Source organism: Rhodnius prolixus, unplaced genomic scaffold (assembly GCF_049639745.1).
Source record: "Rhodnius prolixus isolate KJV_2025 unplaced genomic scaffold, Rpr scaffold_9, whole genome shotgun sequence".
NCBI lineage: Eukaryota > Metazoa > Arthropoda > Insecta > Hemiptera > Reduviidae > Rhodnius > Rhodnius prolixus.
The window spans coordinates 25,934,299-25,947,926 of NW_027411604.1; the positions used below are offsets into that span (position 1 = coordinate 25,934,299).

General features: G+C 32.3%; 1 protein-coding gene and 1 long non-coding RNA gene across 4 annotated transcripts in view; one reads left to right on the top strand and one right to left on the bottom strand.

The window, feature by feature from the left end:
* The window catches only part of LOC141454261 (anillin-like), a 45,713-nt gene that overhangs the window by 26,441 nt on the left and 5,644 nt on the right, over positions 1-13,628 (top strand). The window lies entirely within an intron of this gene.
* Positions 414-2,630, bottom strand: LOC141454525 (uncharacterized). Of its 2 annotated transcripts, none has more exons than XR_012458771.1 (3): positions 1,980-2,630; positions 1,750-1,851; positions 414-1,663 (listed from the first exon to the last, which is right to left on the bottom strand). It is a non-coding gene; the product is annotated as an uncharacterized lncRNA (long non-coding RNA). The 2 variants fall into 2 exon arrangements; XR_012458770.1 differs by having other exon boundaries at positions 1,750-1,906.

Consider the following 13,628-nt stretch of genomic DNA (forward strand, 5'->3'; position numbering starts at 1 on the left):
AACAGCGTATATTTCGGTAAATTGTATTACCAAGGCTGAGGTTATTGAGAATTTATGCAATTACTAATATATGAAAAATTATCTTAAAATGTTTCAAGTGCAGCTATGAATATGTAAGGTCCTTAAACATCGTTGTTGTTCATTAATTAAATAGTAGGCCAAAAACCACCATTCATTCATAGCATAGTTCTCTGCTTTCTAATAAAAGTTAGAACAGTTTACAGATAAACGTGTCACATACTTGAAAGTATATAAATTTTATAATAATTACCATTCAATTATTGTTAATCAGGCAGTCAACTTTCCAGAAATAGACAATCTATAACTGTCAATTATTACCTAAATAATAAATTATTTCCACGAGTGCTGATTTATTATCTCAAATGATACAATTTAAATTGTAATTTCCCTTTATAGTGCAGAAAACAAATAACTTAGTTTAGAAAACAAATAGTAACAAATAGTTTAGTAGCACAAATAGTAACAAATAGTTTAGTAGCACAAATAGTAACAAATAACTTAGTAGCACAAATAGTAACAAATAACTTAGTAGCACAAATAGTAACAAATAACTTAGTAGCACAAATAGTAACAAATAGTTTAGTAGCACAAATAGTAACAAATAGTTTAGTAGCACAAATAGTAACAAATAGTTTAGTAGCACAAATAGTAACAAATAGTTTAGTAGCACAAATAGTTTAGTAGCACAAAAACGTATTTATGGAAAAATTGCTTTAATAACAATTATTTTTGCGATTTAATTATACACTCGTCATGAAATAAAAGCTCAATAAAATAATGAACCCAAGACTACTTCTAATTCTAATTGGACAAGTTTATGTCTTTTTTTGTTAATGATTTATGTGTTATTGGATATTAATTTTATTATTCTTAAATTAACGTTCATGAACACTTACTTCTGTAATTGCCTTTAAAAATAATTATCCTTTAAAAGTACTAAGAATCTTATCTCTAATCATATTGATGTCACCATTCTTTATGGTTCTGTTTCTTGCCAAATTCATCTATTAGACTTAAATTTCGTGCAAATTCATTTTATTTAAATTTCATTTTATTTAGATCTTATAGCCAGTAGCTAATTTTATCTACAAATATTTTTATAATATTTGTATTACTTAGTATGACATGGTATTTTCACCCTTTCAACAATCTAAATTTGAACTCACGCACTAATATCTCTGAAAAGAAATATGGAGGTCTTTCTAATTAATGTAAGGCCAGTTTCACTTAAAATAAATATTATGAGATCTCCAAAGAAAGAACTTGACATATTAGCTGCGTAAATTTGTTTTAACATCTGATTTTATCATTCTGAAAAGAATTACAAAGTATCAGTAATCAACATTTAAATGAATTGCTATAAGAATTCTTTGTAGAACATTTGGAGAATCATCTTGAATAAGTTTAAACTATTTGAACTTTTCCCTAAACCTTTCCCATATTTTGGTTAACATTCTTATCCTTAGTTGTAACTGGATTATATCTTAATTATATCAACCAAAACCCAGTATTCTTTCTTCATTTTATTAAAATAATCGTCAAATTGCCTTTATTCCATACACAGATTTTCAATAGTTATATTTCTTATCGATCTAGTTGTTCTTGTACCAGTAACTGTAATCCATCGACAATCATGTTAATTCTGGAAAAAAAAGTCATTGAAATTACCACTAATATTAATGATACCTAAATACCAATAATTGTGTGCTTTCCTAATTTTAGGCCAACCTTTATCTGTGAATGCTTCCAAAAATGAATTTTTCTATTCGTACCAGCTTTTTAGACCTATGTTTTTCAAATTCGCTTCATACCAATTTTTCACTGGATCAACTAGAAAGAAAGGAAGAATTTCAGACATCTAGACGGCTCTCCTCACATTAGAGGTCTGTAAATTAAGTAATGAGACTGATTTTTTTAAATTTTTTAATTCAAAAAGAATTACAATTCTATATTGTCACCTTCAAAATAACTTTCTTCTGAAGCCAAACAGTGCTGAAGACGTTTCTTCCACTCCTCATAGCAGTGCTCGAACTCCGATACTGGAATAGCCCTCAGCTGGTCGGGGTTACAGCCGCTTGAATGTTTTCGACTGTCCCAAAATGAGTTCTCTTGAAAAAATAACCCCCATTTTCTGGAACGTGTCATTACTGGTGACGAGTCTTGGGTGTTTGAGTACGACCCAGAAACCAAGCGCCAGAGCATGGAGTGGCACACTTAAACCTCTCCAAGGCCCAAAACAGCAAGGATGGCGAAGTCGAAGATCAAATGCATGCTGATTTGTTTTTTCGATATCCACGGAATCGTCCACAAAGAGTTTCTACCTCAAGGTCAAACAGTCAATCAACAGTCAATTTTACTTGAAAAACTTCGAAAAAGGGTCATTCTTGTAAGACCAAACATCGAGAACAAGTGGGTGTTGCATCACGATAATGCTCCTTGTCACACAGCAAATTTCAATAAACGAGTTTTTGGCCAGTAAAAACATTCCTGTGGCTCCTCAGCCTCCTTATTCGCCTGACTTGAGTCCTTGTAACTTTTTTTCTCTTCCCGAAGTTGAAAAATCACCTCAAAGGAACTCATTTTGGGACAGTCGACCAGCTGAAGGCTATTCCAGTATCGGAGTTGGAGCACTGCTATGAGGAGTGGAAGAAACGTCTCCAGCGCTGTGTGGCTTCAGAAGGAAGTTATTTTGAAGGTGACAATATAGAATTGTAATTCTTTTTGAATAAACAAATTTAAAAAAATCAATCTCATTACTTAATTTATAGACCTCCTCTTATATATGTCTTATACAACCTTTTTCATATTGATTTCATTATTCTATATGATTCTGTTTCTTACCAAATTCATCTAGATTTAAATTTCGTGCAAATTCATTTTATTTAAATTTCATTTGGTTTTTAATTATTTTATTTTCATGAGTAAAAAAGGTCCTTTATCTGAGAGTTTCGCGCTTAGTATTTTTATGGCGGAATGTTTCTACAACTTATGTTGTCATAAATTTTTAAAAAAATTTTTTTGAAGATCTTCATGTTATCTTCAACCCTACCTTCCGATATCCGTTAATTGGTGTAATTGCATGGAGAAAACTATCATCTTCAAGCTTTCATGCAAATGGGAGGAAGGGTGAGAAGTTGTCTTGGCACTGGCTGAAAATATAAATGATTTAAAAAAAAATAAGCAAATGGTTTTATAATATACCATTTTTATGGTTATTGTACATCTGTTTGCAACCAACAGAACATTATATTTTATATAATTTAAATAATGGAGTCTCATAAATAATGAGTTATTAAGAAAAACAAATTTTCTTATTCATAAAAAAATTAGTGAAGATATTAAACCACTTTTGTTTACCTTGAATTTGTGTACATATATTTTAAAATATTACTGTTATTTCATTTAATAATTTAAATTAGTCTTCGCGCCGGAAAAAAAATAATTGAAAAATAAAATTAATCATTAAATCAAGGCCTCTATCCTCAAGGTATGGGAACACTTTGTTCTCAATTTGTGGCCGGGATAGGAGTGCATGAAGTTCTAGAAGATAATTACTGAATATAATATATTTATAATAGCTTCAGTACATTTTAATCATTTCAATCATTTCAATATTTCGACATTTAAAAATCAGTTGAATTAAATAAAACTGAGTAGGTATATTACGAGTATATTTTACTAAACGTCAGTCCGCTAAACTTGTATCTTCTGCCCTCAAGTTCTTTTCTGAGACATTGTTACAATAACAAACAAACAAAATTGTACGAACCAATTACCAATACGTATTAAACGGTTATTTTTAAGTAATCTGTTTCGGTAAAGTAAACTGCAGAAGACAGAATTTGAACAAAATGATGTAGGCACTCTCTTCATTTTGTGTTGCCGCAATTTACGTCATTAAAGCTTCTTGGAACTATTTTCTTACAATTTGTGAAATAAAATTGCTAAAAACTTCTAAATATATTCTAAATAAAGTAACCATTTCATTAAATTTGTTTGCATTCAATAACAGTGTTTGTGGATACCTCAAACTTTTTAAAGAGATCAGCTAGGATTAGTGAAAAAAAAAATTCTATAGTATTATTTAGATGTCTCAAAAATTGTATTTTTGATGGAAACTGGCAATCTGCACGATAAACAATATTTTCTATGCTCTTATACCGTTACATCGGAAGTAATTTAAAAAATCGAACCTCTTTTATTGGGACCAAGAAAATAATTTATATTACCTCCAAAATAGATCAAGATTTTTTTTTTTATAAATTATAAAACTACTTTGGATATTCCAAAGAATACTGTTCCTGGAGAGAACAGTAGAGAATTGAGGCATTTCGCCCTTTTTTTCTCTCTGATTTCTTATCCTCTTCAAGATCCGCAGGATTCTGCATTGTAAGAAGAATTTCACCTACAGATAAAAAATGATCAATTGGACCTAGTTATACTCAGTTTGCAACAGTGAACATGGCGGAACTGTTTACAAAATACTTGGAGTATTTTTTAATAAGTAATTCTATTTTATTTAAATAATATATAATGTCTAGCCATACGATTAATTAAAGATAAAAAGTACAATGAGGCATGCATTTTTATCAACTCTTTTAGGCATCCTGGTATTAATTTCCAACAGATTTTGAATAATCAGTAGTCATGATCATTCGCTGCTTTAGCATTGATCATGATGCATGATAACAAAGAGTATAGAAGTTCGCTTTTACGTGAGCTGCTTCAATGCTTATTGAAGATATACTTGTGCAATTTATAAGTTTAAATAAATATTTTAAAAAATGGCAGTGCACGGGATAATTCAAGTGAAAAATTAAAATAAATTACCTGTAGAATATTGTTCATCATTTTTGCTGACTGATTCATTAATAATAAAGGAAGAAATATTATTGCCAAATTCAGTTATGATTTTTTATTAATTTTTTGCCAAGCTTTCGATTTTGGGACTAGGACATCTTCAGAGGCTTATGCTTATTAACAATTATTATAATTACTAACATTTTTAAATCAAAGGTCTTTTGTTCTGACTGTTTAGATAGACTTTAAATAGAATCATATTTTGACTACTTACACAATCAAAACAGAAGACAAAACAACAGTTGATCTTTAAAATGTAACAGAAATATAATAATTGCCAACCTTGAAAGCATTAGCGCTGAAGATGACTTAGTCCCTAGGTTGAATGCTTGTTAAAAAAATAATAATAATAATAAAAGTATGGTTAAAATTGACAGTAATCTTTCTTCACTTCGTGTTTTTCGCTGAGTCGAGTAGAATTTGCGACATAAATCAATAAGTCTGACGAGGCTAAGGATTTCTACACAACAAGCAGGAGAAGTTGGTTCTCATCAGTTCTAATAATGTGGAAAGAAAAATCAGAAGAAAGAAATCTGAAGAAACAACGGATTCACAGAATAGCGCGCATTTCTAAAGTGAGGGTTGTATAAGCAACGCTAATTTTTGAAATGTATAAATATTTGTAGTCAAATTGAGGTTAATTTCTAAATTAGAAAGACTGGATGAAGATATAATAAGTTCTTACCCACTTAAGTTAGTTTGATTACTTTAAATAGGAAACGGATATCGAGTACTTTCTCCTTGAAAGTTGAAGATGATTATGGTGTGTGTTTATTACTGGCGTGAAGGTGTATTTATAATGGGCATTTATTTATAGACTAGAAATTGTAAATACTTGTAAATGTTATGATAACAGGTTGGAAGAAATTGAGGATCACTAACGAACAAAATGTAAAATACTGTGTTTTGGAGTATTGAATGAGTAATTAGGAAAAAATAATATGTTACAAGTAATCGTATTTAGTTTTTAATTGTAGAATATTACTTTTTGTTCAAAAGTAAAGTAAATTTGAAATAAAATTTAATGCTTTCCTTGTTGAAATCAGGTCTCTTGTTTCGTTCAAATAACCACGGCTGTTACAATATCAGTGAAGACTACTTAGCACAGCACTTTCTAGTCTCGCATTAATTTCTGTTGTCGTCAGCAACAGAAAATGATTTTTAAAAATTGTTTAACTCGACATGTGCAACAACAATAAGATAAGTTCAACTTTAATAGACATCATTTAGCATGTTCGATAAAGAAAGAAGCTAATAGAGGGATGTACGAGGGTCGTTTGAAAAGTCCGTGCAAAAATAAAAACTACTTAATTTTTTGGGGTAAACCTTTTTTATTTTTACACATAGTCTCCTTTTAGGCTTATACACTTCGTCCAACGCTGCTCTAGTTTGTTGATCCCTTCCGAATAATAGGATTTGTCCAAGTCTGAAAAATAGCCATTCGTTTCTGCAATCACCTCCTCGTTTGAATAAAATCTTTTTCCCGCCAGCCATTTCTTCATATTGGGGAACAAATAGTAGTCCGACGGAGCCAAGTCTGGAGAATAGGGGGGGATGTGAAACGAGTTGGAACCCTATTTCCATTAATTTTGCGACCACAACTGCTGAGGTGTGAGCTGGTGCGTTGTCGTGATGGAAAAGGACTTTTTTGTGGGCCAATCGTGGGCGTTAATTAAATTAATAAAACATTAAATTAATGAGAAAAAATTTCTAATTTTCATTGAATTAATTATAAAAAAGTACATATATTTAACTTTGTTTACAGAGTCGAAACTTAAGAGATTCTCCAACATAATTTTAGGCTGAATACTAGAAGAAAAGTTAATGTGTTGCGCATGCAAATACTTTGCTCTTAAGACATCCAATATCGGGCAGATAATTAAAAAATGAATTAAGTCATCTTGATCTTTTCCACATAATGGGCAGGGGGAACCAGTATTAAATTTATAGGCCCTACCAAGGATATACAGTTGAGGCTTCTTCTCAGACATTAATCTTAGTTGACTGGCAACTCTGATCATATCGATGTCACATTTAAAGTGAATGTATTGTTCACCTAAACCAAAACTGCTAATATTCCTAAGGAAAGAGTTAAACCTGGCGTTTAACAGAGATTCAACATCCTTACTAATTAGATTATTGTTGAACTTGCCATGATATCCGTCAGTTTACCCTCAGGTATATACTGTTTTTCCCAGACATCATCGGAGCCAATAATCTTAAATTGCTTTCGCAAATCAGCGGTCCCGTTAAAAGGGATGTTAAATAACGATGAATAATATGCACCTGTAATAGTTTTACCCTTTTCCAGATAGTCGATGAGGATTATTCCTTGCGAATCCCAAAAGACAGTCGCCATAATCTTTTCGGCCGAAGGAACGGTCTTCGCCTTTTTTGGCGCAGATTCCCCCTTGGTAACCCATTGTTTAGATTGTTCTTTGGTCTCAGGAGTGTAGTGATGAATCCATGTTTCATCCACAGTGACGAAACGACGCTTAAAGTCCTGCGGATTCTTCTGGAACAGCTGCAAACCGTCCTTGCAACACTTCACACGATTTCGTTTTTGGTGAAGCGTAAGCAATCGCGGCACCCATCTTGCGGATAGCTTTGTCATGTCCAAATGTTGATGCAAAATATTATGTACCCGTTCATTCGAGATGCTCACAGCACTAGCAATCTCGCGCACCTTCACTCTTCTGTCATCCATCACCATATCATGGATTTTATCAATGATTTCTGGAGTAGTAACCTCAACAGGGCGTCCAGAACGTTCAGCGTCACTTGTGCCCATATGGCCACTCCGAAAATTTTGAAACCACTTATAAACTGTTCTAATCGAAGGTGCAGAGTCACCATAATGTTTATCAAGCTTCTCTTTAGTCTCCTGAGGCGTTTTGCCTTTCGTAAAGTAGTGTTTAATCAACACACGAAATTCTTTTTCGTCCATTTTTTGAAAATCACTCGACTTCCTCGATTCAAACGAATGCCAAACACAAAGAAATAGACCGATCTGGCTGAAACTTGGTGTGCGTTCTTCCAAGAGATGCTACTAACTAAACATAACCTCGATACGCGCCAGTAGTGCTATCTCTCTGACTTTGCACGGACTTTTTAAACGACCCTCGTATATTCCAAAAGGAAAACAAAAAAATAATGAAAGTTTATTGTGTTATAAATGTGTTGTGATTAAAATCTTGACACCAAAGTGGATGGTTGAAAAAGCTGAACTAGACTGAAATAAGATATACTTTAGTGCTATAACGGACAAAATCAACGAGGTAATAGAATGTTTCATGTGACCAAGCCAAAAGAATTAGGAAGCGGAAGGTAGTTTTTTTTTTGGTACACGAAACAACTTTTAGTTAAATCCATTAAAATAGCTTCCGACATTACTTTAATGTGTGAAAACATTAGAATCCAAGGATTTGATGGAGGTATCAGATAAAATTTCATTTCTATCTCTGTCCTTGATGATGTAAATATATCAAAAAAAAAAAAAAAATCATTTAATTTTGTAAACATAGCGATGGTGTAAATCATTGCATAGGTGTAAACATTCGTTTTTTAAATATAAATATTCAGTTTACCAAAATTTTGATGTGAATGATTTGTTTATATCGCAGATAAACAAAATTTGTTGGGGTTAAATCTGTTATTTTTTTGTTTAGAAGATTTTACTCAATAAATAATTGATCTTTATCTCGTTATAATTTTATGAGATACTAAATCATTGAAGTTCTGCTATTATCAAAATTACAAGGTGATAACAACTTCGTAAAGAGAATGAACTGTCGGTTTGCAAGGAGCCGGTATCTCCTTCCGACAAATCGCGCATCGTTTGAACCGAATCCATTCTTCTGAAAAAAGATTCAACTTTATTCGCCAATTTTAAAAATGAAATAAATAATTATATTTACTTGGAATTTCAGTTATCTTTCGGTTAAGATTTAATGATCGCCTTTATAATAGAAATGAATTTCTATTATACTAATGCCCTACAATATTTGTAAAATAAAGGATATGAACCTAGCAATGCGATTCCGCCTATAATCAAGAGGAATAGATGCGTATTTAGAAAAATAAATAATAATAAAATAATTAAATTAGCTAATTTCCAATCTCTTAATGTAGTTGATTGAAGTGTCACACTCTAATGGAATTCTAATGTACTACTTTGTTATTTTTATAGTGTATTGTTTTTTATTGTCATCTTTTCAAATCATCAATGCACCTCAGAAGGTGTTGGGTACTCCATGAAATTCTTTAAAATATCTAATAAAACTTAATTAAAATCAAAGTTTACTTAATTTACATTTACTTATTTCATTTATTAATGGTCAGATCCCTTCTTACAAATCCTGGAACGTCTTAAAGGATGCGAACTCAGTTTGGAAATCACTACGAACGGTGACTATCCCTTGGATCTGTCGAATAGTTTTCTTTTCGCAACTTCCGTAATGAAAGAAGTAGAATACTTAACAGGCCTAGTTCAAAAACTTTAAAAGTGGGAGAGATATGAGTGCAGTAAGTTCGCTTCGGTTTAGAATGTTCTTTCCTTGGATTTCTGTAGGTAATTTTAAGAGCATGCCATTAGAAACAAAACAAAAATCTTTAGATTCAGTAATTTATGAGAGTTGAAAAAGTGTATCTATCCATGCACTAGTTTACAAGAAGATGTATAGGATTTCCAGAAACTGCCATAATATATTTGATATCATCTGACGCCCAATAATACCCCACTTGAAGTCTATAAAACCCTTTTTTCAAAAAAAAACAAAAAAAAACAGTAATTTTCGTTTCATTAACTTTGCAAAGCGGATTTGTTTCGAAATTTATTTACTCAGTACATACAAAGGTGTTCATAGTGCTTAGTTAACACATTCCTAGCTTTAACATTTCACTTTGTTAAGTTTCCAGAAATTTTCAGCCCAATGTAACCTGTAAAACCTTTAGTTACCTGGTTAAACCATAAGAGGTATGGTCAGTGTGCAATTCTGCTTCGTCAAAAGATCTGTACCATTTTATTGTTCAATCTCCTGTGTGCAAAGCGCTTCGTAGGCAATATACGAGGGTCGTTTGAAAAGTCCGTGCAAAGTCAGAGAGATAGCACCACTGGCGCGTATCGAGGTTATGTTTAGTTAGTAGCATCTCTTGGAAGAACACACACCAAGTTTCAGCCAAATCGGTCTATTTCTTTGTGTTTGGCATTCGTTTGAATCGAGGAAGTCGAGTGATTTTCAAAAAATGGACGAAAAAGAATTTCGTGTGTTGATTAAACACTAATTTATGAAAGGCAAAACGCCTCAGGAGACTAAAGAGAAGCTTGATAAACCTTATGGTGACTCTGCACCTTCGATTAGAACAGTTTATAAGTGGTTTCAAAATTTTCGGAGTGGCCATATGGGCACAAGTGATGCTGAACGTTCTGGAGGTTACTACTCCAGAAAACATTGATAAAATCCATGATATGGTGATGGATGACAGAAGAGTGAAGGTGCGTGAGATTGCTAGTGCTGTGGGCATCTCGAATGAACGGGTACATAATATTTTGCAACAACATTTGGACATGACAAAGCTATCCGCAAGATGGGTGCCGCGATTGCTCACGCTTGACCAAAAACGAAATCGTGTGAAGTGTTGCAAGGACGGTTTGCAGCTGTTCCAGAAGAATCCGCAGGACTTTAAGCGTCGTTTCGTCACTGTGGATGAAACATGGATACATCACTACACTCAAAGAACAATCTAAACAATGGGTTACCAAGGGGGAATCTGCGCCAAAAAAAGGCGAAGAACGTTCCTTCGGCCGGAAAGATTATGGCGACTGTCTTTTGGGATTCGCATGGAATAATCCTCATCGACTATCTGGAAAAGGGTAAAACTATTACAGGTGCATATTATTCATCGTTATTGGACCGTTTAAAAACCGAGCTGCAAGAAAAACGCCCACGATTGGCCCACAAAAAAGTCCTTTTCCATCACGACAACGCACCAGCTCACACCTCAGCAGTTGTGGTCGCAAAATTAATGGAAATAGGGTTCCAACTCGTTTCACATCCCCCCTATTCTCCAGACTTGGCTCCCTCGGACTACTATTTGTTCCTCAATATGAAGAAATGGCTGGCGGGAAAAAGATTTTATTCAAACGAGGAGGTGATTGCAGAAACGAATGGCTATTTTTCAGACTTGGACAAATCCTATTATTCGGAAGGGATCAACAAACTAGAGCAGCGTTGGACGAAGTGTATAAGCCTAAAAGGAGACTATGTTGAAAATTAAAAAATGTTTACCCCCAAAAATTAAGTAGTTTTTATTTTTGCACGGACTTTTCAAACGACCCTCGTATTCTATCTGTTTTTAATGCAGCAGCTACCAATCTGTATAAAATAGATTAATTGGTTCTCCACCTAATTACTTCTTTACAACTCCGCTTTCTCTTGTAAAACGAATAACTTCTCAATAATGTTTTCATTTCTTAGAATAATGAATCTTTAATTCTACCAATTATGTAATTTGAGTGAACTACTTTTCACTCTTGTTTGTAAGTATGAATGTTTTGTACATTTTTTTTCCTGATTCTTTAATTTTGATTACCTTGACTGAACGGTTTATTTTTAAACGTATAAAGACAACGTTTATTTCGTTACTTTTGTCTACGTGTACAATATTTACAAATTTCATTGTTTCTTTTTTTATTCTTTAACCTAATATCGTCACTCTAAAGATAAATGATATATTTTTTTAAATAATCTCTTCTTATAACCTGATTTTGTAATTGATGTTATTCTTGCATAACTATTTTACAGTATAAGTATTTGATTCTCTATCTACGTATGTATACTATTGTAATATCTGTTGTATTGTAATAATATTATTTTGTAAGATTAATTTTTTCTTTTTTTGCAACGTTGTGTTTAAAGACAAGATCAATGTGTTCATCAATACTCTTTCTGTAGTTTTCACTTTATTCAACAAATAAAATAATGAAAATATGGTTAAGTCTGGACTATATCTCTGATTCCATCCGTCGCATGTTTATTGTATTTGTGACCAGTTACGAAACTTCATCCATCCTCAGAGAAAGGATAATCAGTTTGGTGTAAAGATTTCGTCTTTTTTTATGTTTTCGTCTCGCACTACCTTTGCTGACTCTAATAAGAAAATGTTATGGTAATTCTTGTATTCCCACCAGCTTTAGGTTGTAAAATAGAGTTTACATTTTATTTATTTACAAGCTTATAGGTAAATAAATACCAGCTAATGCTGGGAGTTGTAACAAAAATGCACAAACAGTAAAAAATAAAAAATAAATAAATAAAAATAAAAGTAAATAAATACAAAATAGAAAAAAAAATAAAATAAAGTAAAATAAATAAATAAATTAACATTTCATTAATATAGTATTATAATAAAGGAAACTATTCTTTATGAGGTAAAAAAGTGGAAAACTAGAAAATAACTCATTGACATATGTACTCGTATGTACATAAGTGAAAAATAGCTTAATTAGTTAAACATAAATTGCTCAACAGTTATCACTAGGGAACGGATTCGTATGTATTTACATATTTTTTTCTAGGCAATTTACAGACGTTTTTCAACTAGAAGTATTCATACTGACACTCTTTAAGCCGTTTGAGCCTACTTTTATTTCACATATTTCCATATATTTGGATGTTATCGCATATTTATACACATTTGATTAAAATAAATAAATATTTCTACATATTTAATCAAAATATGTACATATTTTTCATTTTGGGCATATTTTCATAATTGGGAGGTGGTTGACAGGAACTGTGAACCACAGACTGTAGGGCTGTGAATCACAGTGGTTAAAAAAGTGTTCTTAAAAGCACCAAGTCACATTAAAATGCTAAAAGATCTCTATCCAGACTTGTGCCTTCCACCAGAACCAATATTGACAAGATGGGGTACTTGGCTGGTAGCAGCTCAGTATTACTATGAAAACTACAATAAAATCAAGAATGTCCTTTCACATCTCGAAGACGAAGCAGTAGCGATAAATACAGCCAAGTCTTTATTCGAGAAACCTAATTTAAGGAACGACCTTGCATTCATTTCTGACAATTGCGTATTTCTTGCACAAGCCAATTATCCAAAATGTTCGACTGACAGAAAACGTGTCCAACGTTAAAAAAAGTCATCGAAAAGGTGGAAGGAATACCTGGGAGTAAGGGAGATCTGATCAGATCAAAACTGGTAGAAGTACTGAGCAAGAACAAAGGGTGGGAGACCATCTGCCAGATTTCTGATATTATCAGTGGAACAGAAGTCACCTCAGAACATCGTGTACCCTTTACAACCAACGACATAACTTCTTTCAGCAAGGCACCTATAACATCTGTAGATGTTGAACGATCTTTTAGTCGTTACAAGTCCATCTTACGCCGAGATCGTCGTCACTTTACGTTCCAACATTTGAAATTTCATGTGGTTGCAAACAATTTCGAAGAGTGAAGTTTTCAAAATTGAAAATTTAACACATCTTTTTATAAATAGTAAAAATGTTCTTTGTTGTATAAATCATTATAACTTGTAAAAACAAATTATTTTGTTCCTAATAAATTATTATAAATTGTAAAAATGTTCTTTTCTTGTATAAATAATTATAACTTGCCCCCCCCCCAAAAAAATTCCATTTTCATAAAAAAAAAATGTCAATTTTACTTAAATATTCCAGAAAATATTTTAAGAAAATCACATATTTTCCACATAATTGACGAAAA